This window comes from Ahaetulla prasina, chromosome 1 (assembly GCF_028640845.1).
Source record: "Ahaetulla prasina isolate Xishuangbanna chromosome 1, ASM2864084v1, whole genome shotgun sequence".
NCBI lineage: Eukaryota > Metazoa > Chordata > Lepidosauria > Squamata > Colubridae > Ahaetulla > Ahaetulla prasina.
Window position 1 is genome coordinate 273,084,377 of NC_080539.1, and position 25,272 is coordinate 273,109,648.

Here is a 25,272-nt window from a genome sequence, read left to right on the forward strand (position 1 = left end):
TCTGATTCTGTACTGTATCAACAGCAAAATGAATTAACTTAGAGTACTGAAATAGTTAGATGTATCTGAAGGAGCTCTAAATTCAATTCAGTTCTGATTAAGTATCAAAGTGAATAATTCTTCTGTTTAATCTGTTCTTCATGTTGTCTTTATCACTATCCCTAGTTCTTGAATTCTTGCACAGCTTTTAAAACAATGTCATGAGAACCACACTGTGATCTTGAGCAAAGTTGAGACACCTCCCCCCAAAAAAATTACTGAAATTTCAAGAGAACGCCAAATTCCTCAAGATTACAACATTCTTATTGAGCTCTCCCTGAATTTGTCCTTTTCATGAGATTGTGGTAAGTTTTATTATTGTATGGTTATTTTAAATTGGAATCCTAGAGATTGCAATATGAAATTAACATTCAGATCTTTTCTTATTTGTTCTGATCAGTATACTATATTAAACGTTGTTTAATAATTTCTTGAGTGACAATTCCTACTTAAATTCTTTGATTTAAACTTCAAGTCCTGAACTGTATAATTAAACAGTTATATATCACGTGCTTTTAAAAAAAAAAGCTTCCAGTAGTTGAATTATCTTTTTCTAACTACCGTAAATTTATAATTTAATTTTATTTGTTAGCATGGCCAGATGCAAGCAAGAACTGAATGATTTTTAAAATAATTTAAAAAAAAATTCCTTACTGTCCCATTTGTGCCAAGTACGTTAAGAACACCTCACAATCTCTGGATCCAACTGTCTACCATGGACCTCACCCCATTCTTAAGAGGTCCATAAAGGGAGCATGCATAAGCACACCTGCGTGTCTACTGTCCGTGTCTTACTGTCCTCATTTATCTGTATTTACTTCCTTTGTTCATATTTATGTTCATATTTATACTTGTTATCTTGTACATGTTTGACAAACAAATAAAATAAATAAATAAACTTTCATTTACATTATTGATCAAGTTTATATTTTGACTGATTTACAGAATTGCAATGTAAAAAAATCCCAGATTGTGTACACTTTTCATAAAAAAGTAAAGCTATTTCTAAAATCAAATTGCTTGGAAATATTCTGTTTCTATTCTCTTATTTGTGGTCTCCTTAACCATTCATACGTTAAAAAAACCCTCTGTATTTTCTTCACTGGTTCCTCAATAAACTGGATATCTTTCTTAAATAAAGGCTTTGGGACAATATGCAGATCTTGTCAAGTGAGTCTCAGTTGGATCTTCACCATATCAAAATTTCCACGGGTGATCCTATGCAACCCAAACAAATGGCAAAAAAAACATATCCAAATTGTAGGCAAGAACTCTGACTTCATCTTGCTTCCCTGGTTCTCTTTGCTTAGTGGTGACATCAGAGCGCTAGGAAAACTTTGCTATCACTTCAGCATGGGGTGGCTTTGCAAATCCCAAGTTTCCTATTGTTTGTTTCCTTGCTGCAGAAACAAATGACGCGGGGCAGCAATGAGGGGGAGGATATTGCCTGGATGCTGATGTTTGTGCTCTCTTTTAGTTAGCCAGAGGGAGTGCTAATTAGCTTGTTGGAGTACTGAGCATAGTTAATATGACATTGTGAATGCTGGGTATGAGATTCTTTTTTTGGATTTTGGGTGAAGATAATAATGAGGAGCAAATCCCCTGATCAAACACTGCATTATCACCTCATTCTAAAACAGACAAATTTCCTCTAGAATTTTGGTGCTGTCTTCAGAAGGCAGGACAACACTCTTTTTCAATAGCATCCTTGTTACCGGAGCATTTAGTTTATAGAAGATGGGCACATTTATCCTTAATTTGATTTCTACTATTATTTTACTATTTCTCAGTTGAAATGAACCCTAGTGATTTAAACAGGAAAAAGTTATGTGGGTGCATTTGAGGACACCATTAGGGAAGTGGTTAAATCTGTTCCGTGTCCTTAGTGACCTATAAGAATAATTCAAAAGGTTGGGAGGTTTACTTTTCAATTGGCAATGGAACATAAATCTGCCTGGATGGGGTTTTTTTGTACTGTTCTCTAAATTTTACTGAAAAAGCTTAGAAAAAGCCTTCTCTCAACCAGTGCTCTATGTGTTAGGTCTACCACCTCTAGAAATCCCAGTGATAACAACCAACATGAATTTTGGAAGTTTTACAACTAGAAGGCATTATCAAGGTGTTAAGTCTTACCAACTTTACAAATTTCCTTATACTGACAATCTATAATTTTGATCACCTGTAAAATTTCATTTCTCCATATCCTGCTGACTATTGTTCAGTCAGGAACAGATCTACAGTTAAAGCTAATAAAAATTAATGTAGACTAAACAAAGATTTTCTGAACCAGAATCCATTGGACTTAGATGGCTATAATAAATAAAAAATAAACAAGATGTGATGAGTTACAGACTTAATAATTATTACACCTCAGTATCTATTGAATTTGTAAACCTAATTCTGACAATTTGGTTTGTTTTAATATTATTCACTTCCAATTTGCATATATATATATAATATGCAATTTGAATGTGAATCACCAATGTTCCCTTTTATTTGTATCCATCTCATGAATTATGTCTATACTTATATATGTTATCTAATATATGCTTGACAAAATAAAATAAATAAAAAATAATAAATGTATTCAGTTTATTAACATTCAGTTTATTCACAAAGGTTTTGAATTTAAATGAACAAATGGCAGTGAATGTCCTTATGTCTAATTATGTCAGCCTTCTGAAGTAGACCAGAAAGAAAACCTGACCAGATGAACCAATTCTACTTTACTGCAAGACTATATTAACAGAATCTTGCAAGTCTGAAAGTACAAATCTTCCACCGTCTCTTTTTGTAGCTTAACAAATTAGGAAGTTTCTTCTCTGCCCATTATGCTTTTGTGGCTGCACCCTCTTTTATCTGACTGTTCCCTAGGTAGCATCTCCCCCCCGCCCAAAGTCATTCCCACATACCATCAAAAATTGGCAATACCAATATTCAAACAATTTTTAAGTGTATATTTGCACTGCCAATTAAAATAGACAAAAGCACAGGTGTAAATACTTTCCTCAGAATAGAGAGGCTCCATTAATTATTTTTTTTAAAACATGGCCAATTTACTGTGGCAATAGAATCTAAATATACATATTTTTATCTAACAGTCAACATTTGGTTGCATAATTAGTTACCATAGGAACTTTGTTAGGGTTACATTCAATGTTCCAGATTCACAACATACTTTAAGAAAAAACAGAAAGATAGGAAAATATGATGCCTCTTTACATTTGTCATACTAGCTTATTTTGTTTTTCAAAAGTTCACTGGCTTACTTTGCTAAATCGACAGCTCATTTCATCCTTGCTTTTTCTCCTTTCCATTTCTTTTAAAATATTACTTAATGAGAAATTCTAGTAAGTTTAATAACTCCTTTAAATTAAACAACTTTTAAGGGCATTAGCAGCTCCATCTAATAAAGGATTTATTGAAAAAGTATTTTACAAGACATTTTATAAAGACAGTCCTTATGCAAAAGAATAGGTTTACTTTACCTTGCTTTGTTCTTCCCATACTCAGTTTTAGAGGCATGCCATTTGCTGTTTAAGAGATTTTCTTTGAATTCCCATCTTTAACCCAAGAAGAACCGATTAGGAAACGTCCAACAGCATCTCTTCTGAGTTGAAATGTATTCTAAATTCAGTGCATCTATGATTAACACATAATATCTGAAGATCAGAAACTAGGAGGCAACACCACATTATGTAATTTGCAAATGCTTTTGCTGTAAAGCTTAAAGTTGCACTAACAAAAAAATTCCATTACAGCTTATTTTAAAAGTACATGTTAAATCCAGTGTAATGCAACCTGACATATCGGATAAACAGCAAGCTGAAGCTTATTTAGAGAGGGAGAGGGAGGGAAGATTATTTTAAGGAATAACTAATTCTGAAAATAAGTTCAGACCCTATTTTAAAAGTCGGAAAAGTTTGCTTGTATTTTTGATCTATGGATGGAGGGAGTCCCAATTGCGGTCATAAATCAAGGATCACCAGTAAAAAATAAGTTTCAGGGAACAAATTATACTAGTTAATAATGTTTATTCTTCCAGCTATTATGCCATTTTTAACTTAAAATAAATTATGTACCTTTACAATTGATTAAATCCACAGATGAGCCAGAACACCTACCTTGCCAGCTAACTACAAAGTTACCTGCATGTTAATTAATTCAAAGCTTTGATTGCGAAAATAGCCCATTGGTGAAGTATTCCCTTCTCCAAACTAGTTACCCACCCAACTGATTTATCTGGATATTCTTTGGTACATCATCATCATCATCACACCTATTCCTAGTACTATCTATTAGTCTTCATAGAATTATCTACTTTCTGTAGTGTTAGGTTTGGGTATTGACGAGGCAGGAGACCAGGTTAGTGACAACAGCTCTTTAATATAGTGTGACCCAGCAAAACTCTGGAGAAAAACCTCTCCTTATATACACTTCAGCCTGAGGCTGCATCCAATCAGAAGCGAGATATTTCCCGCCTAAAACTCCCGCCAAAACTTACAGTAATACATTACACTCCTTCCCTCCCAGAAGGCACTTTGCCAATATTTGCATATTACTTCTCTACGTAGTCCTGCAGGTACGTGGGCGTCTCCTGACTCTCCCGGACCTCGCAGTTCACTTTCTGGAGTTGAGTCGAGCTTGCGGAGGGACTTTTCGTTCCTCTGAGCTCCTCCTCCCGGCCATCCGGCCCTGGATTATTCGCCGGCTCGGACCTGCTGTCCTCTAGAGGGACCGGAGGGTGTCGCTGGACCTCGCCTGACTCAGATAAGTCTCTGTTTGGTTCTCGCTTTCTGTTTGTTCTCGGCTCCAGTCAGCTGTGGGGTTAATTAAATCATAGTCAGGGCTGGTCTCGCCTAATTCTGCCTTATCGCTCAATCTGTTTCTTAATTGATCTATGTGGCGCCTCCAAACTCTGCCATCGCCTATTTCCACTAGATAAGATTTGGGGCCCGTTTGTCTATGACTATCCCCTCTTCCAGCTTGGGCCGTCGCTGTAATTATGTGCCCACACTGAGTCTCCTATGTTTAATTCTCGGATTCTATCTGGTTTTGTTTTGAACCCGTCCTGCACGTAGTTGGTGTAGCCGGTCTAGCGGGCACCGTAGCTTCCGCCCATTAATAGCTCGGCTGGGCTGCGGCGGTGGCCACACAGGGGTCCTGTGTTGGACGGTTAGGAATGCGTCGATCTGTGCCTGCCAATCGCCGGGCCGCTTCGTGATAGCGCTTCTTCGCACTCCGAACAAAGCGTTCAGCAAGGCCGTTCGACGCAGGGTGGAACGGCGCTGAGAGGGCATGTCGGATGCCCTCTTCAGCCAGGTACCCTTCAAATAATGCTGCGGTGAACTGTGGGCGTTATCGGACACGAGGGTGTCCGGTAGCCCGTGCGTGGCGAAAAGGTGTTTTAGTGCTGCAATGACAGCTCCAGCGGTTGTGGATTTCATTAGGATGATCTCCAGCCATTTGGAGAATGCATCCACCACAATTAGAAATGTTTGGCCGTGGAAGGGCCGGCAAAATCAATGTGTATGCGGGACCAAGGGCCTTGGGGTTTCTCCCACTCCAACACTGGGGCCGTGGGTGGTAGTGGTCTGGATTCCTGACATACCTGGCATCGGCCAACCCTGTCACTGATTTCCCTGTCCATTAGGGGCCACCAGACATAGCTCCTGGCTAGCCCTTCATCCTTACAATTCCTGGGTGACCCTCATGCAGTAGTTCCAGGACTTTTTCTCAGCTTCTCTGGAACTACCACCCTATCCCCCAGAGCAGGCACCCCTTGCACAGACAATTCCCTTTTTCTTTACAAACTCTCTAAACGGTCGCCCGCACAGCGGGCCATCCCTTGAACCCAACCGATTACAGTTCTTAAAACAACGTCCGGTAGGAGGCCCGAGCCACTTCCTGCGATGTGACTGGGCCAGAGTCCCAAGAGTCAATTAGTAGAACGGGGTGCCCGGGTAGGGTCCTCGATTTCCCGGCAATGGGCATCTGCTCAATGCGTCCGCATGCCCCAGCTCTTTCCAGGTCGATGCTGCAGTTTGTAGGAGTAGGCGGCCAGAAAAATAGTCCATCTGGTCAGTCTAGGTGAGAGTGCCACTGGCGTTGGGCGGTCGCCAGCCAGTAATCCCAATAGCGGTCTGTGGTCAGTGATAATTTCAAAGTCTCTCCCAAAACGTATTCGTGAAATTTTTCACCCTGACACTATTGCGAGAGCCTCCTATCTAGCTGGCTGTAATTCCTCTCAGCCGGGACATCGTTCGTGAATAGAACGCTATAGGGGCTTCAGTGCCGTTTGGGAGTCTGTGGCTAAGTACAGCTCCTACTCCATAGGGGACGATCACAAACCAATACTAACGGCAGTCTGTTGTTGTATTGTATTAACAGGCTATCGCTTGATAGCAAACTTTTACTGCCTCAAATGCCCTATTCTCTGACTTCCCCACGACCAAACAGTGTTTTTCCAAGCAATTTATGCAGCGGTTCAGCAACGGTTGCCTTGTCTTTTAAAAACACGGCGTAAAGTTTACCAGACCCAGGAAAGCCTGGAGTTCTGTCTTGTTTTTGGGTGCTGGGGCTCTCTTTATCGCCTTGACTTTGCTCTCAGTGGGTGAATCCCTTTTTGTCTATTCTATAGCCCAAAATTCAACAGATTCGACCCCTATCTGACACTTGCTTGCTTTGACTTTTAATCCTGCCGACCTAAAATGGCCAAAACTTTCCTTAATCGCTTCCCAGTTCTCTTAAATCTTCCCTGATACCAACACATCATCGAAATAGGGTACGACTCCGGTAACCCTTGTAGGAGCCGCCCATCAAATTTTGGAATAGCCCGGGGCCACACTCACCCGAACTGTAACCGGGTGCACTTAAAGGCACCCGGTGCGTTACAATGGTCTGGGCTTCAGCTGTGCTAGCATCTACGGGTAGCTGTTGGTACGCTTGTGCCAAGTCTAATTTGGCGAAAACTTGTCCGTGCCCTAGTGAGTGCAATAAGTGTTGCACTACTGGAACTGGGTAGGCGCTCTTTTGCAATGCTTTGTTCAAGGTAGCCTTGTAATCAGCGCAAATTCTTATGGACCCGTCTGGTTTTATAGGGTGACGATTGGCGTCTCCCATTTGGCATGGTCAACTGGCACTAGTATCCCTGGCTGACTAATTTATCTAACTCTTTGTCGATTTTAGGTTTGAGTGCAAAGGAACCCTCCTTGCCTTTAACCTAATGGGAGCTATTTGGGGTCTAAATTGAAGGAGATAGGGGTCCCTTGTACTTGCCTAAACGGTCCTCGAATCGTCTGCGAATTCCTCCATTAGGGCGTTTTGCAGGTTGCATCCGCTCGTGGACGCCAGTCACCCCATTCCCAACGCCTGAACCAGTCTAGCCCCAGCAAGCTTGGCAAGGTTCCCTCGACTAACGTGATGGGCAGGGTCTTTTCGTATGTCCCGTGACTTGACCTCGACGGTCGTTGTCCCTCGAACAGGGATGCGGTTGCCCTGGTAATCCTGCACCGGAGCCGTTGTTTCTGTAGCTTGCGCTTTGCGATGTCGGCAAGGCTTTCACAAAAGTGTCCCAGGACATGATTGTGATAGCTGATCCTGTGTCTACTTCCAGTCGGCACGCACGCCTTCAATTGTCGGGTTTGTGAAGATCTTTTCTTCGATGCGGGTAGCTGCGTGGTCTATGGTAACAGTCATTCGGTTTGACTTCGCGCTCTTTCTTTCCTGGCCAATCGCGGGTCGCCTCGCCGATCTCGCGCTCTGATTGGCTGGTTTGAAATTTCGGCGGAATGTGGGGTTTGCATCTCTGACTCAGAGCCGCTCTGATTGGACGATTTGAATTTTCGGCGGGAAGGTTGGGGTGCTCGGCAGACTTGAGCCAGGTGCCCCTTCCTTTCACACCGCCGGCAAATGGCGTCCCTGAACTTACATCTTTGGCGCTGATGTCGCCCCCCGCAACTTCCGCATTCCTCCGGGTCTTCCTTTGTCGATTTTCCGGTGTAGTGGACTTCTTCCTCCTCTTCGCTGGTTGACTCACGATAGGTTTCTTCGTGGTGGACTGTGCTCGGCTTTGCGCCCGCCATCGGCGTGAGTCGCTTTTGTAAGGTGTCTGCTGCATGGTTGGACATCTCATGGGCTCTGGCTTCGTCCAGAGCGTTTGCCAATGTCAGGTTGCTCTTGGCTAGCAACCGTCTCCTCAAACGGATGTCTCTGACCCCCCGTATAAGTTGTTCCAGCAGCTCTTCGTCCAGATCGCGGTACTCGCAATGCTTGGAGGCTTGTCTCAGGGCTGCCATGTAGTCGCTGATAGACTCGCCTTCTTGTTGCCTGCGCTCCCCAAACTCGTACCGTCGAACGTATTTGGGCGGGGCTGGTGCGTAGTGATTCTTCAGGAGGGTCTGAAGGGTCTGCCACGATACGGAGTGTAGCGGTGTTGGCTCCGCTAGGCTTCTGCGACGGCGATGACTGCGGACCCACAGTGGCTTATGAAGTAAGCCCGTTTGCGGTTGTCGGAGACTCCCTGTAGCTCGTTTGCCTCCAGGAAACTTTCGAAACGGGTCATATATATTCCCCATGTCTCCTGGGCAGGGTCAAACGGAGTGGGTGGCGTGTAGCCGGTCATCGCTGCATTCGCCGTCACCTTGCTGGGTTTGATTCTCGTAGTGAGTTCAGCTCTGTTCTGGTGCTCTGCCTCAATATCCCACCTTCGTCGCCAATGTTAGGTTTGGGTATTGACGAGGCAGGAGACCAGGTTAGTGACAACAGCTCTTTAATATAGTGTGACCCAGCAAAACTCTGGAGAAAAACCTCTCCTTATATACACTTCAGCCAGAGGCTGTATCCAATCAGAAACGAGATACTTCCCGCCTAAAACTCCCGCCAAAACTTACAGTAATACATTACATGTAGACAGTTCCCTTAACTCATCGATTAGCTGTAATTCAAGTATCAAGTTCCTTTTATCCAATATCTTCCTGAATATAGATTAGAAAATAGGTGTCTCCATTCTCTACTTGCTATCACCGACCATGCAGCTCTCAATAGATTCTTCTTGAGTATCCCTAGGGGCAGGATACATTAATAAAGCCATTTAATAATGTAACTCTGGACTTGAATGATTGAAATTATTTACCACATTAGAAATAGTTCCTTATTTCTCACTCTTGTGCTTAAATCTTCTGTTTACATGTGAAATCTCAAGAAAAAATGGCTCCCAATTCAACCTCCGTTTATAGACTTAGATGTGAGGGTGTACATTAAAAGTTACCACACTAGAAATCAGTCACCACTATCATTCAAAGAGAGGTGCTGAATTTACAGTCAAAAGGATTGGACACCAGAACAGCATTGGTCAAAATCAGTGATGGGTTTCAAATTTTTTACTACCGGTTCTGTGGGTGTGGCTTGGTGAGCGTGGCATAACTTGGTGGTGTGGCTTGATGGGCGTGGCAGGGGAAGGATACTGTAAAATTTCCATTCCTTCCCCAATCCAGGAGAAGAATACTGCAAAATCCCCATTTCCTCCTGATCAGCTAGGACTTGGGGGGCAGAGAATAGATGGGGGCAAGGCCAGTCAGAATTTTTACTACCGGTTCTCCGAACTACTCAAAATTTCCGCTACCAGTTCTCCAGAACTGGTTAGAACCTGCTGAAACCCACCTCTGGTCAAAATAGATATCTGAAGAGGTTATTCATTATATCTTCCCTTTCTTTTCAAGGCATACCAAAGTTAAATAATTTGTACCACAACAATTGTTTGAAGGATAAAATGAAGAGATCTGAGCCCATCATATGATCTGGTATCACATGGAATGTTTTTTCTACAAACAGGTAATCTTAGACTTACAACCATTCATTTAGTGACTGTTCGAAGTTACAACAGTACTGGAAAAAGTGACTTATGATAGTTTTTCACACTTAAAACCACTGTAACATCCCCATAGTCATGTGATCAAAATGTGATCCAAATTTGGCAATTGGTTCATATTTATGACGATTGCAGTGTCTCAAGGTCAAGATTACCTTTTGCCACCTTCTGACAAGCAAAGTCAATAAAAAAACCAGGTTCACTTAACAGCCGTGTTATTAATTTAACAACTACAGTGATGCACTTAACAGCTGTGCAAGAAAGCTTGTAAAATGGGACAAAACTCATTTAACAACTTCCTTGCTTAGCAACAGAAATTTTGGGAGTAAGTCAAGGACTATTTGTACAAGAAAGAGACCATGCATATACAAATATAAAAACAATGTACATAACTGAAAAATGGAAAAACTATCATGTTGGATTACAGTTTTGTAGCATTAAATTTGTTAAATAAATCAAAGCCCCAGCATACATTAAATTAATCCTATTATTTTGCAAAAACAAAAAAAGCACCAAAGAAAATTAACTAAAGGTGCATATTTAAATTTATAAAAATGAATTTTAACTTAGATATTAATTTAAATACTAACATTAATTCCAGAAAAGAATACAGTGCAATTAAATGATGAGTAAATACGATGAATATGACAAGTCTCAGACACTGTAAAACTGACAGTCAGTTCAGTCTTCTCAAACTTGGGCAATGTGTTCAGTTCAATCCCATAACCAGATATAGCTATTGCTGAGAATTCTGGTTGCTGAAGTCCACACAGTAGAGACACCAAGCCTGCAGAAAGATTGAAATCACTGATATTTTTGTATCAAGCCATTCTGCTAAGATACAGTTTATGAAGTTTTAATTTTTAAAAAAGCTGGGAAAATGGTAAAATCCTAATTAATTTGTATACTTTCATATGAAAATGGAAAAAAAGAAACCAAGTACTTATAAAAAGCCAATAATGTAATAAAATAGCCCTTCATGATCTCACTGCAAAGAAACACCATGTAAATGAACTACTGCATATACAGGATAATGATGGTGTTTTTCATTCAGTCATGTCCAATTCTTGGCAATTATATGGACAGGTCTCTCCACATCTTCTGCTCTTGCACTACTTTAAGTTGTTCTATGCCAGGGATCTGCAACCTTAAATACTCAAAGTTCATTTGGACCCATTTCCCACAGAAAAGAAAACACTAGGAGCCACAAAACCTGGGTGGGCATGGCCAACTTGATGTCACTCACTTCCACTAGTCACATGACCTCCCCTTACCACGCCTACCCAGCCAGTCATTAGGACAGAGAACCAGTTGTTAAAAACCACTGGGAACCACAAAATCCTTTTGACATCTCTCTCTCCTCCCTCCCTCCCTCCCTCTTCCCCCCCTCCCTCTCTCTCTGTATTTCTCTCTGTCTCTCTCTCTCTCTCCCCCTCTCTCTGTATCTCTCTGTCTCTGCCCTTGCCTCTTCCCCATCCCCCACTGTCACTCTTACCTTCTCGGGCTAGGTGAAGAGTGACTGGGAGGGGAGGGCGAGGGGCAAGGCCAGCCAGTGGTGGGATCGCTTGACAGGGAGCCAAAGCAGAGGGCCCAAAGAGCTGCATGTGGCTCCAGAGCCTCAGGTTGCTGACCCCTGTTCTATGCTCTGCCTGGTGTCATTACACAAGATAGTTTATACATGAAGCCCAACAAGCAAGATCTATTTAATTCTCACTTGTATATTACATATTGTTTAAAAATGCAGTTGTTTACACCACTTTGTAATGTTGGAAACTTGAAATTACCGTTGCCAGAGGAAAATATGGCTCCAGAAGTCAAGAAGGGAAAACAAATCGGTAGCAGGAATATTGATTTTGAGCAAAATAGTACCCTCCTAATTTAAAAAAGGCAAAAAAACCTTTTAAAACATAACTCAGTTTTAATCAAGTATCAACTTCTATAACCATGATGACGAACCTATGGCATGTGAGCCAGAGGTGGCATGCAGCGCCTTCTCTTTAGGCATGCAAGCTGTTGCCCCAGTTCAGCTCTGCTGTGCATGCACACACACACACACGCTTCCCGCTGGCCATCTGGTCTTTGAGTCTTTGTGTGCATGCATGGGGGGGTGGGGCATGTGCGGGGGGCCACATGTGCATTAAGGGGAGGTATGGGGCGTGCGGGGGCTGCATGCAGATGTTTTGGATGCAAGTTGCGGGGGGGGGGTTGTGCGCCCGTGCGCAGGGCTGTGCTTGCATCGCATTTGGGGGGTTCGCATGCTTGCACACATGTGCGCATGCACACTTTGGGCAGTCCGTCTGGAAAAGGTTAGCCATTACTGTTCTATAAGCTAGACTCATAAGTGTATATTAACCCTTCTCCATGACATGTTCAAAGTAATTTTGATACTTTATATTCAAAGCTTACTTCCCCTTTGAATACCATCTGTAAAATAATTCCAGAATTAGTCAAATTTTTAATCTATCAGAACCAAGCAGTAATATAAAGGGAAGCAATGGGGGAATTAGGCTGATGGTGGCCGCAGCCTGATGCAAGCTCCACACCTTTTCTGTGTGTGTCATGATACTACATACATGCCTAAAATAATAATATAATATAATATTTTAATAATATTTTAATTTGTATACCGCCCTTCTCCCGAAGGACTCAGGGCAGTTTACAGCCAAAATAAAATACAACAAAAAACACATACAATACTAAAAACAGACGTTAAAAAACTTATTAAATTTGGCCCAATTTTAAAATACAATCAAACCCTAAAAAATTAATAAAAATTAAAACCCATAAAATCAGCTAAAAAAATTAAAATTCAAGCCAGTCCTGCAAGATGGAATAGATAAGTCTTAAGATCACGGCAAAAGGTCCAAAGGTCAGGTATTTGTCAAAGTCCAGGGGGAAATGGCAGAATTGTGATGCAATGCAATTTATCTTTCTCATGATAGTGGCGAGTACTCTAAATGTTGTTAGAATTAAGTTTTGTGGCACGTTCTCCTTGACAAGAAAATATTTTTATGTTAGATGCAATGTTTTAAGATATGCACATGAATACTTATATAAGAATGTGTCTCCTTGTGCATAAACAATAAATCACTGTTCACTTGGATCAGGAATCCTCAAACTCTTCAGCTCATCGATCCTTGCATGAAGTTTCAAATTGTTCATTAGATCCCAACATTACATAAAAATAATTTGATGAATCCCACTTTGACTAATAATGACGGCATCAACAATCCCTTTTATAGTCCCATTGATCCTTGGGAGCCAATACTGACCACTTAGGAAAAACCTGACCTAGATGAACTTGACCATTCTAGAAAAAAGAACGTTACTGAAAATTCCAATAATAGCTTAGAACCACAATTGATCCCAAATTTCTGTGGCTAAGCAAGACAATTGTTAAGTGAGTTTTGCCCCATTTCACAACCTTTCTTGCTATAGTTGTTGAGTGAGTCACTGCAATTGTTAAGTTAGTAACACGGTTGCTAAGTGAATCTGTTAAGTTTCCCCATTGACTTTGCTTGCCAAAAGGTTACAAAAGGTGATCCCATGACCCTGGGACACTGAAACCATCATAAATGCTTGCAGTTGCCAAGCATCTACATTTTAATCACGGGATCGCAGGAGTCCTATAATGGTCTTAAGTGTGAAAAAAGGTCATAAATCAGTTTTTTCATTGCCATTGTAATTTCAAACAGTCACTAAATGAATGCTTGTAAGTCAAGGACCACCTGTAATAGTTGATTGGGCAAATGATCTGGGAAGCCCAAGGCTACAGGCTGAATTTGGAAACTGAAGAAACATATAGGAAAAGACTGTTACAAATTAGTTCTATATCATGCCAAGAGAATTATATGACTGCTATGTAAGCCACTAGGAGCTGAATCAAAAGCAATTTTCCTTTCCTTCTCAAGTTGTATTTCCCACAAGATGTCTACTTCAAAATCCACTGGCTTTCTATAGAGTACATTGCAATCCCCCCTCCACACACTATTTCTGAAGATAATTCAGAAACTTCGGCTCATAGAAAATATCTGAAAATTGTCTGTTGATGAAGTAGAAAAAACAAGATAGGAGAAAGCTATCATAGATGTGGGCAGCTTGTACTTTATGGACCACTATACATTGCCTTTTTAAAGACAGATCTCTTGAGATTTCACTGTCAGAATTCTCTGCCCCTGTTCCATCTGGCAACATCATTTCATCAACAACCTACTCATGTCATTAATATTGCTGGTTCCAAGTGATAGTGGTAGTAAATAGCCTACTGCAGTGATGGTGAACCTTTTTCCCCTCAGATGCCAAAAGCGTGTGCGCGCACGTGATGGCATGTATGCACTTGCCAACAGCCATAATGCAATGCCCCCTGCAGACCCGGCCCCTGCACATGCATGCACGCTCCCTCCCACTCCCCCCACCCCATGCATGCACGCACGACCACCCACCCCGTGCTCCCTACCCGTGCAACCCCCATTTTGGTGCTAGCAGGGCTCCTGGAAGCTGCCTAAAACCAAAAATGGAGCGTGATGGGGCACCACACACACCCCGCGCATTCGAGCGCGAACCCCCCCCTCCCCCGTGCATGCGAGTGGATCTCCCGGCAGAGACCCAAAAATCAGCTGGCCGGCGGGAGGTGCGCGGGCATGCGCAGTGGAGCTGCCCTGGGCATCAGCTCGCATGCCTGCAGAGGTGGCTTTGTGTGCCACTTGTGGCACATGTGCCATAGGTTCGCCATCACGGGCCTACTGCAAGGTCAAAATATGAGGAAAACAGAATGGAACTCAGAACCACAGAAAATTGAGTACAGGTACTTGAACACAAAGAGCAGGCAAAGTTTAAGGCTTGAAAGTTCAGAGCTGCACTGTTGTGGCTCCAGCCCCTGAACATGGCCCCATGCCCAAAAGTGACTCTGAGAGTGAGGGGGAAGGGCCGGTAAGGCTTACCTCCGGAGCACCGATTCCTTTGGCCCGGCTCCAGGAGCCAGAACTAGGCCAGTCGGAGGACGTAATGAGGCCGACATCCCCTGATTCCTCCCTTCCTCAGGCTACGCCTACAGACGCAGCTGATAATCGTACCAATCAAGCCAGGACCGACCCGTGCTTCAGAAGATTAGAGAGGCGGCGTCATCAAAGGGAAGGGTGGGGCAGGAGCCCCACCCCACAGGATATATAAGGAGCTTTGGATCTGCTCTCACTTCTACGGGAAGCAAATTAGCTGAACCATGTCGAAGTGAGCTGAAATCTGTTTGAACTTTTTGGCAGGCAGCTGTGTTTTCTCGGCCAGGACTGATAGAAGCCTTGTAACCACTGGCTGTAGGCCAGCTCGTTACTCCAAAGTGAGGACGGAGACAGAACATGCACTTTTCTCAGGCCTAACTAGTTGCAGGAGGAAACTCTCTCTTAAAATACTGTTAGAAACAACCAATAATGATTTCCAAAGATTGGCCAAAGGAGACACAGGGACAGGCCAAAGGAGACATAGGATGAGCGTTCCAATAGACTTGAGACATGTGTTAACAGAATAGATTTAGTAGAATACTTTATTTGGGCAAGTGTGATTAGGAACACAAGGAATTTTTCTTCGGTGCAGAAGCTGTTAGTGTACATGCAAAACAATAGAGTAATAATAATCAAAATAATGATAAGAAATAATAGGAAAGGGTAGTAGAGAACATGAGAAGGATAATAATACTACACTCATACAACATGGGTGAATACACCTAGACATAACATGGTATTATGAGTATTAGGTGTTCAGCAGAGTTTGGCATATGATGTCCTATAGCCGTGATGGTGAATCTATGGCACGTGTTCCAGAGGTGGCACACAGCGCCCTCTCTGTGGGCATACGAGCCATCACCCAGTTCAGCTCCGCCACACATGTGCATGTGCCTCCCGCTGGCCAACTGGTCTTCAGGTGCCACACAGGCGTGGGGGATGGGGCGCATACGGGAGGCCACACATGCATGTGTGGGTGGGCAGGGCACCTGTGGGGTGCATGCGTGCGTGGGGTAGTGCGCATGCTCAGGACCCACAGGCGGATTGCATTTTGGGGGCTTGGGTATGCTTTGGGCACTCAGTCCAGAAAACGTTAGCCATCACTACCCTATAGCAACATCGTTGCTTTAGGTATTAAACCTACCTAGATGAATATGATGATTAAAGATTAAAGAAATACCTATTATGGCTCCATATTGCTCATTTTAAAAAAATGTTGCTCGTGGTTGCCAGAAAGAACCCCATCTTTTATTGCTCCTAATTAATTCTTAGACTCATGAAAAGATGAAAATGAACACAGTGTAACTTGGAAAATCAATTTACTACTGTGACTGCAGTAACATGTTTAAGAAACACAGCATATAAAAATATAGTGACACAGAAATCCAAATCCCCAAAATTTTACCTTAGACTGTCTACTGTAGACATCACCCCATTCCTAAGAGGTCTGTAAGGGGCGTGCATAAGAGCACAGCATGCCTACCGTCCCTGTCCTAATGTTTTCTTTTATTCATACCCTTTACATGTGTTTATAATTATGTTTACACATGTATCTGTCATAAATACATGCTTGACAAAAATAAATAAAATATAAATAAAATAAATAAATGCTTCAAATCCTAATTATGTCAGTGAGTCTACTTTCTTCAGTGAACATCCCTAGGATTTAAGAGCAATAGCAATAGCCAGTTAGAAATTTTGATACTAAAAACAAGGAAACAAATTCAGGGTAGAGAACTGAATAATACTCCACTAGGTACTTTTTAGGAAGAAAGGCATAAACTCTATGACTATTGATTTATGATGGAGCAAAGCAATGCCATATCTTACATTTTTAAAAATATTTTTTTAACTTGAAAATCAGGACTTTGCCAAAAAGTACATTAATTTATACAGAAGGAAGCCTACACAAAACTCGAAATGACAATTTGAGAGATCTGGCCATATAAGAATATGCAATTTGGCTAGCTGCCTATGGGTCCGGACACTCAAGAATACCATTGGGATTATAATGAAAATGTTAAAATAGTTATCCCACATTACTTATTTATTTTTAGTACCATTAATTCTAGTTCACCCAAAGGTTCTTTGACCAATGGCCTGTTTACAAAAAGTTTGGGCTGTTTGCATGGCAAATTGTTTGATTCATTCTGTACCAACACAAAAGATTCACAAAGTATTCTAGTCACATTTTTTTTTTTGGGTCTATTTACTCTAAAAGCAATGTGAGCTCATCTATATTGGAAGAAGAACAGTGCATTCTGTTCCTTCCTCATAGTTTTTATAAAAAATCTAAGCATGTATTTGACAGACAAGAAAAGCCAAAGTTCCTGATAGGGGGAAAGAACCCCAAAGTACATGAAATAAATAGAACATATCCTTTCTGATACATTGGATCTTACTGCAGGTAGTCCTTAAATTATGACCACAATTGAGCCTAAAATTTATGTTGCTACTGAGACATTTGTTAAGTGAGTTTTGCCTCATTTTACAACCTTTCTTGCTACAGTTGTTAAGTGAATCACTGCAGTTGTTAAGTTAGTAATTGAGTCGGGCTTCCCCATTGACTTTGTCAGAAGGTCGCAAAAGATGATCACATGACCCTGGGACCCTGTAATTGTCAAAAATACGAGTCAGTTGCCAAGCACCTGAATTTTGATCACATGACCTTAGAAATGCTGCAATGGTCATAACTGTGGGAAATGGTCATAAGTCACTTTTTTCAGTGCCTTTGTCACTAAATGAACTGTTGTAAATTGAGGATTACTTGTATTTTAAGAAAATGAGAGTACAGGCAATAAAGGCATTTAGTAACTCATGAAAGGGCCGTGGTGGCTCAGGCTGTAAGATAGCCTGTTATTAAAACACAGCAGCCTGCAATTACTGCAGGTTCTAGTCCCACCAGGCCCAAGGTTGACTCAGCCTTCCATCCTTTGTAAGGTAGGTAAAATGAGGACCCAGATTGTTGGGGGGGCAATAAATTGACTTTGTAAATATACAAATAGAATGAGACTATTGCCTTACACACTGTAAGCCGCCCTGAGTCTTCGGAGAAGGGCGGGATATAAATGTAAATTAAAAAAAAAAAAAGTAAATTTCTCATGTTTCAGTTTTACTGTTTAAAGAAAGCTCCAACTTTTACCAATTGGGCCTGCTGCACTTTTAAATCAGCCATGATTCAGCAATTATTTGGGGGGGGGGGAGCCCTTATGTGGAAACAGGATGCCACAGAAGCATAGTGTTCTGCAAAAAATGCCTCCCTGCCTCACCATCACATCTAACAGTTAAATATGCCTCATGCACACAAAATATGGTCAGTTTCTATTTTGGATGGACAACATATTGTTTCACATAAAAAGCCATGATTAATATGACACTGCAATAACAGCCTTATCCCAAACACCAGTGGTTATCAGTACCATTTACAGCTTGTTGTGCTTAGCGCTTTCTTCAGCATTCCAGAAAGCTCTTCCGATTTGATGGAGTAGCTTTTATATGTGTGGAAAATTTAATGAAGCCTGACCAAATGATGTTCTTTCTAGGGTGCCAAGTACCTTCATATAAAGATGCCCTTGAGTTAAACTTCACTCTGGGTAGCTCCCCAGACACAATCATAGAGGTTTCTTGGCAATAACATGGATGACTTGCTAATGACTTCTTCCATGATGATTTTCAAGTTTTACTCTAGACCAGGGTTGTCAAACTCAAGGCCCGCAGGGTGCTTAGATCTGGCCCTGGAGACAGCAAAGGATTGGCGTGCAATGCCCCTGCCAGAGAAAACAGAGCTCCATTTTTGCTAGCAGAGGGTTGCCGGAGACCATCGCAGCCAGAAACGGAGGCCGCAAGGGCCTCCCAAGCTCATTTTTTTGCTGGCAGTGGGTTGCAGGAGGTTGTTGCAGCCAGAAACAGAGCTTGGAAGACCATTTTTTGTGGCAGATTGCTTGGGCCACCACAGGTTCCCCTGACACAAGTGACATTGAGCTGGCCATGCCCACCCCGGCCCCCGAGGTCAGACACAATCCTGATGCACCCCTCAATGAAATCAAGTTTGACACCCCTGCTCTAGACTATAGCTTGGGTGTTCCTAGAGCTCTTTCAAACAAGTACTAGCAAAACCTGATCTTAGCCAAGCACAGACAAAATTCGTTTGTGTTTATTTGCACCTGCAGTTATCTTGATTTGTTTTAAAATAGCTGGAGACCTAATCATATCTATCTTACATAACCTATTCTTTTCACATATTCCTTGTTCTCAGGGCATTGGGGATGGTTTTTTGCTCTAGAAAAACAAGAATATTTTCTAGGCAAACTGAAGGCAAGTGAATACTAATAGACACAGACAGAAATCCAATGACAACATACAACACATTTGGCCCAATGCATTTCAAATATATAACAATCTGCTCTCCAAATACCCTGTTTCCCCAAAAATAAGGCATCCCCTGATAAGAAGCCCAGTCAGGCTTTTGAGCGCATGTGCTAAAATAACCCTCCCTCCCCTGAAAAAAGCCCTCCCTGAAAACATTTAAGCATAGAGCTGGAAATCAGGTAAGATGGCAAGAGGAGTCCCATCTTGCTCCACGCACCCCAAAATAATAAAACCTCCCCGAAAATAAGTCCAAGCGCTTATTTCAGGGTTCAAAAAAATATAAGACAGGGTTTTATTTCTGGGGAAACATGGTAGTATTTGTATATTACTGAGGATATCTTTCCTCAATCTCAATCCTCAAGATGTGGAATGCACAAGTAGCAAACAATGGAGCAAGAAAGAAAAATCTGAAAGCAGTTTTGATTTCCAAACTACCTTCTGGAAACTACTGGTAATGTACAAGAGAGAAAAGGTTAGCAACTCTGTCTTGTAGCAAACTGTCACAAAAGGACAGAAGGGAAGATGCTTGGTTTATGCTACGGGAGCCCCCAACTTTGAGATATCTGGTTACTTATACTGCTAGAGAACTACACAAGTCTGTCACTGGTTCCAACTTTGTCATAGGTTTGGCAAAAGCCCAATATAAATACTTAAGACGCAAAGTGTATAACCATTTGTGATTGTGGTCTTAGTCTATTTTATGTTCTTGTACTTCAGGAAATATCTGGATATCATATATTTTTGCTGTTTCTTTATTTGGAGCTGGAAAACTCCAATTCATATTCCACTCCTAGACATGACTAAGAATAATTAAGTCCTAGTAACTTCACTGTGTTTTACACATATTCACACTTTGAACCTAAATGGAATCTATGACATTTCAGGCAAAAGATTTTTGGAGAATACAGTCCTAATATGATGGATGGGGCTAGTTTCCTTGAAGTAATCAGAGGCATGGCAGTGAACTGTTGTCAATTCTCACATCAGTTAAAGAATGTAATTGCCATAGTAACCGTGGAGGCATTTAAACAGAGCAACAGACTTTTTATAGCATCTTTTTGCTTGTTAAACTGGCATGTACTTTTATATTCAGAGCAGATACAAGATGGCTTTTAAGGCAAACGTGAATGAAAGGAATTAAAGAAGGTCCATAGATAGGGTATATGATTTGCAAACTTTTAGGGGCATTAAGAGTCTTCAGTGTGATCATTTACTTTTTATATTTTACGTATTAAAATAAAGAATGACTAGTATTCAGTTCTATAGAGATAAACCATTAGAAAATTCTCACCTGGACCAAAGTTTCTGCCAAAGTAGCATTTTCAATTTGCTCTCAAATTCAGATCTTCCAAGCTCTTTCTGAGAAAACATTGTGTATTTATTTAGTGTTCCCTACTAATAATCTCTTTCCACTTATGACTGTATGACTATAACTTGTTGCTGACAATCCTTATGATTTATATTGATATATTGATCATCAATTGTGTTGTAAATGTTGTACCTTGATGAACGTATCTTTTCTTTTATGTACACTGAGAGCATATGCACCAAGACAAATTCCTTGTGTGTCCAATCACACTTGGCCAATAAAAATTCTATTCTATTCTATTCTATAACGTCACGTCTGCAGTGGAGGCCTATTCACAGATTGGGAAGTAGCGAAAGAAAAGTACTTGGCATTTGCTGAGAGTTGTTTATACTGATTGTTGCTTCGTAGTTTACAGAGCTGAGTGTCGCTTCTGAGTTGGCAAGATTATAAAAGAAAATCCTAGCTCTTATTCAGCTTACAAAACCTATATAGGAAAACCTTTTAAAAGCTGCCACAGCAATAAGCACAATAAGATCCCATTTGTTTGGTGCAAGATGGAAGTGAATTAGTATATAGAGCCACGTCTGAACAGGGATGTTTCTAAGGGAACGGTTTCTGCCTTAAATATCACCTGACATTTTAATGAGCTATCCAAACTTTAATCAGCAATATGGGTTTCATGCAGTTGAAGTTCTTCCCATGACTGATTTTTGAGTCAATCTACTGTATGCGAATTAGAACAATCAATAGTGATGTGCAAATACTATTATTTTTATTTTATACTGTATTATTGCAGCATATAATGTATATCAGGTGTGGGATTCAGCTGGTTCGGACCAGTTCGAGAGAACCAGCACTATGCCATCCTATTTAGCTGTGTTTTTTAAGCCGTGTGCATGTGTGCAAGCACACGCGTGAGCAAAGCAAATGCGCAGAAGGCTCCACGCTCACATTTTTGGTGCTGGGGTGAACCGGTTATTAATTCATGTGCCACCCACCTCTGAATGTATTACAGTTTTACAAAGAACTATATTATTTAATATTTTTATTGTTTAAGGAATTTACACAGCACAGATGACCAGACTCAGATTACCATATTTTGGATGTATTACACAAAAACCTAGCTCTCTGGAGAAAGTTATAGTGGAAATGGAAGAAAAGACAACCAACAGCAAGATGGCTGGGCTCACCATAGGGCGCACCTACGGAAAACCTAAAGCACTAAGTTAGGAACAGATTGTAACAAAAAATATCTGTATGGCTGCTAAGAGTTGACATCAAAGTGACAGCACATAATCAATAGAAAGATGGAAGAGTCAAATGTTAATATTATAAACAATAGTTATTTCCTATACGCAATAGTTACTATGAATACATAGGCTTCATTATAGCATATCCCATGTTTCTGCACATATTGCTTTACTGTGTCTTCTACTTTGCTTTACTATGAAAATACTATGCTATTTTCTTTTATTATATATTTATTTGAACAGGGGGGAAAAAACATTTTCCCTCACAATAAAATACATGATTAAGATGACTAAATAGGTAGGAATTCTTTAAAACATGTTATTAATAAATTTGATCCAAGTTTTAATTTCCTCTCATATACAGTGTAATGGTGTGAGCTGATAATATCAATAATTTGTGCCCATAAATCGGTTTATTTCAATTCAATCTTTCATATTATGGTTTTTAGCACAGGCTTCTGTGCTAAATTTCAGTTAGGACTTTGTTTTGAAAGTTCTGTGTTGTAATAGCTTCCTGAGCAGAACATGACCGTGTTCTTCTATCAACAATCTGTACCGCTCTACCTCATCCCTACCCCCTAAGAAAATTTTTTGAGAAATTAGAATGAAATAAAGGACTTGGGAGAAGTAAAAACAAGTGGTTACTTTTTTAAAGGGATATAAAAACAAATTATATTTTTTAAAATTACATCAGGAACCAGAAGTTGAGTGAAGCTTCTTCCCTTTCGTAACCTCACACTGCCTGCATGTAGCCGATTCTACTATTGTGTCGTGGATTAGGTCTCATTCATTGCTATTCCTCTTGAACGGGCTATTTAACATTTTACATAGGGAGGAGGATTTGCGCAAAAGCGTATGCACTTTTTAAATGGTCACATCTTTGAAAAAAATCCTTTTAAAATAAGGATGGACTCGGAAACGCCCCCATTCAGAGTGTCAATAAAGTTGAATGGAGATATATAAATGATCTACAGATCCTTTTATCCTCACAGGAAAGACTGGCATTCAACAGTATCATTTAAAATGGGAAATAAGATCTAATGAAGGCCAAAACACAAATAAAGGCAAAAGGATAACACACATTACATGTTCTGGCAAGACATCTTCTCAGTAACAATATCAATGAGTGCTATGTTATCAAGACAACTGAATTGTTTGTACATCATGATTTAGAGGCGACAGATGATTAACTTCAGGTATTTTTCTGCCCAAGAGACATTTTTTTAAACTTGAGCTCTTCTACAAAATGCTGGTTTATATCATTCAGCCTCACTTATACATTCCTAAAAATAAGATCCAAAGCAACTATGTGTTGTAAATGTTGTACCTTGATGAACGTATCTTTTCTTTTATGTACACTGAGAGCATATGCATCAAGACAAATTCCTTGTGTGTCCAATCACACTTGGCCAATAAAAATTCTATTCTATTCTATTCTATTCCTATTTAAAAAGCATTAAGTTACCTTTCTATAGGTCTTGTTAAAACTCACAAGTTAATATAGTTTTCCTGCATGAAAATAAGCGCAATTTGAAAGTTTTCATATTCAACATTCTAGAATGTCACACCTGAACTGCTACACGTTAATATAAGCATTACAAGCTATAGACTGTAGTTGATTGTAGTGCTTGCTATAAATTTTAAGAACATCCTCTGTTTTCCTTAATGATTTAAAACTTGTTTCAAATTATATATCATTCAGCCCTTGAGACGTGAAAGCAAAATGATACCCTGGTGATCTTTTAGGAGTAACATACAATGAAGGCAACCAAGTTCTTATAGTAAATCTTTAGGCTCCTAATCCTATTGTGCTCTGCATTCTGTCTCACTCATTCACATACATAACAGCAGGGGATGTTGAAATGTGAGCATTAAAGTGTGACATTTCCTGCTTTCATTTTTTGGTTTAGAAAATGATGTCAAACATATCAAAAGTATTCAGGAACAGTTTGGCCCTGAATCTCAAAGACCAGCTATGAAAGCTATTTTCTGATCCTTAGAGATTACAACTAACTCAAACTCTTGAATATACAAGAATAAGGGAAAAAAGAAAGAAAAACAAATATCGCATGCATTCCAATATAGCAGTAAATTAAGGGAGAAATGTACATAAGAAATTAAGAACACCAGAAAGCCAGATATGGGAGCTTAACATGTTCTTAAAGTAGATCAGGCAGAAGGAACAGAAATAATGTATTCTATTGGAAATAGCACAGTGCTGTTCAACATATTTGCTGTAAATTGCTGTAATGCCATACAAAATACATAATTTTTCAAACAAGTTATAGCAATTGAAAAGGGCTAGGTTATCAACCATTTGTTACAAATATGCAATAAATATTTTCAGAAGTTAGAATTCTTGACAAATTTTAATAAAAGAGTATGATGCAATACTTTTAAAACAGCCCAGGTTTGCTTGTATAAATATATTATCCCCATAATCTTTCAGTTCATGATAGCCAACAAACCTGAACAGAGATATCAGAATACCTAATATACTTTAGAAGAGTTATTTATAAACAAATTTTAATTACCTACAAAGCAATTAAAATCCAATCCTGCAGTAAGGTTTTTTAAAAAGTTCATTTACACTTAATTTTAGAAATCTTTAAAGAAATCTCCAGGGTTTGCTTATATGTCTTTTTTTTTTTTTAAGAAATGGAGAATCACCATTCCAATGTCACTGTTTTGGAGACATCTTCTGAAAAGACAGGTTCCAAAGTCAAGTAGATACTCCATCACAGCAGGCAATTTGACTCTAGACTCTATTAACTGAGCATGTAACATAGATACCCATACAGATGTACATCAGTGCTAGAATGCTTATTTTTACACTCATTTATAAATGGATAGTAGTTAATCAACTCAAATTTTAAATAAAGAAGAGCTGTACTTAACAATTTGCATAAAATCACAATTAACTGATAAAATTAATTGGTTTAAACATCAGCTGACATTTCTTGAGCATGGTTTTAATAACACAGGAGAAGGAAGTGAACTAAGTACTTTACCAAGATACCCCTGCTTAGGAAACTGAAATCCAAAACAATAAGATTTCACTAAAGCATAATAATGTGGTACTGTACCTTTAAGGTAGAAAAGGGTTCCTTGGCTGAAGAAAGTGCTTTACTCTTGGTTCGCAGTGACCATTACCTAAAACTGAGCAATTCCTAATTTTCCCCATTCAGCAGCTTCTCTCTCTCTCTCTCTCTCTCTCTCTTTCTCTCACTCTCTCTCTCCCCTATTCACTCTGGGAGCTTTTACCATTTAAGGTCAATGTGTAACATCTGGCTCCCTTAACAAAGCTAAAGCACTTGCTAGACTTAGCCAAGCTTCTAACATTAAAAACGCATTTTAAGAAACTATTCAGAAAGCTAAGTGAATGCTTTCCCCTATTTTAGCAGAAATGCTGGTGGGGGGGAGAAGCAGATTAGCATTCTCTCA

General features: G+C 40.3%; 1 protein-coding gene across 2 annotated transcripts in view; it reads right to left on the reverse strand.

Moving 5' to 3' along the window:
• IRAG1 (inositol 1,4,5-triphosphate receptor associated 1) overlaps window positions 1-25,053 on the reverse strand; it is an 87,762-nt gene extending 62,709 nt beyond the window's left edge. Inside the window, exons 1-3 of one of the 2 annotated variants that reach the window (XM_058159908.1) lie at window positions 24,915-25,052; window positions 10,498-10,694; window positions 3,528-3,681 (exon numbers count right to left, since the gene is read on the reverse strand). The gene's annotated coding sequence lies outside the window, so the exon portion shown is untranslated. Of the gene's footprint in view, window positions 1-3,527; window positions 3,682-10,497; window positions 10,695-24,914 lie in introns of both variants that reach the window. The other variant, XM_058159918.1, reaches the window with a different exon arrangement.
• Window positions 25,054-25,272: the final 219 nt, after the last annotated feature.